We start from the raw sequence: 1,308 nt of genomic DNA on the forward strand, positions 1-1,308 counted from the left end.
AACTTTTTGACTCGAGGGCCACAATGGGTTCTTAAACTGGACCGGAGGGCCGGAACAAAAGCATGGATGGAGTGTTTGTGTGAACTAATATAAATTCAAATTTAACCTTCAAACAGGGAGCAGTGGCCTGGGAGTGTTGAAGGAAGTGAAATGTTAAAGGTTCCCCCACTGAAGCTCACCCTGCCTGTGTGCTTGCTGTTTGGGGTCCTGCCCTGAGCCCAGCCAGTCAGCGGGGTCCCAGCTCCCGGCCTGAGGAAAGTTTTCCCCAGCTGTGGGGAGAGTGACTGACCTCATGGCACAAGGCCCAGTGTGCCCGGCACCTCTGGGGGGATGAGTCAGAAGGGCCAGTTCCCTCGGGCCAGTCTTACAGCCGGCCTGGCGGGTGGTAGGCGGAACACTCTGCCCCGACCCTGGGCCGAAGGCCCGGTTTCCTGTCCTCCCTCCCCTCCCCAGCAGCCATGGTCAGAGTGGGAATAGTACTGAGGCCTCACCCGCTAGACACCGGGGCTTGGCCCCATCCTCCCATTTTCAAGGATGGAAAACCACCAATAGGAGCTCAAGTACAGGCAGCTGCTGCCAGAGGGGTCGGGAGGAGGGCCATCTGTCCCTGGATCTCAGAGTCTCCGGTCTCAGAGCCACCTGCATAAGGCCCAGCTGGCCCCTGGGGAGAAGGGAGGCTCACCTGGCCTTTGGGCTCTGGCACAGGATGGAGGGGCTACGGGAATGGATACTCAGAGATGATCAGGGTCCCAGCTCCCATCAAGTGGGCCCTTACCACGGGTACAACTGCCATCTTTCACAGGTGAGGAGCAGTGAGGGGGCTGGTCCAAGCACGCGCAGCTCATCTGTGGCTCATCCTGCAGCCAGGATTCAAGCTCAGCTCCGAGCCCTGGACTTCTCCTTGACCCTAACCACAAAGGTAAGCCTCCAGACCCCACCCAAGAGCAAGAGCATCGCCCAGCACCTGGAGACCAGGAGGGAGGGCCACCTTCACCTCGGCTTTTACCCGAGCGCAGACATGGGCTCATCCAACCAACGCCCATTGACCGACCATCTCCGAGGATCAGGTCCCTGGGTGTCAGCCGGAGAGATGGGAGGCTGCCCATGGCCCTGCCTGCCTGGTTCCCTGGCACACCAAACAAGTCTGTGCCCTCTTGCCACTTCCCAGGGGGTCTTGTCTGCCGAGCTGAATAGCAAAAAGGAAGATTATCACAGATTAGAAGGGACCTGCCTGGCGTGGCACCTGATAGGCAGCAGCCAGCACACCCCCGCCCTGCAGCTCCGGGCTCCAGGACTGGCTAGGAGAGT

This window comes from Myotis davidii, unplaced genomic scaffold, assembly GCF_000327345.1.
Source record: "Myotis davidii unplaced genomic scaffold, ASM32734v1 scaffold265, whole genome shotgun sequence".
NCBI classification, from domain to species: Eukaryota; Metazoa; Chordata; class Mammalia; order Chiroptera; family Vespertilionidae; genus Myotis; species Myotis davidii.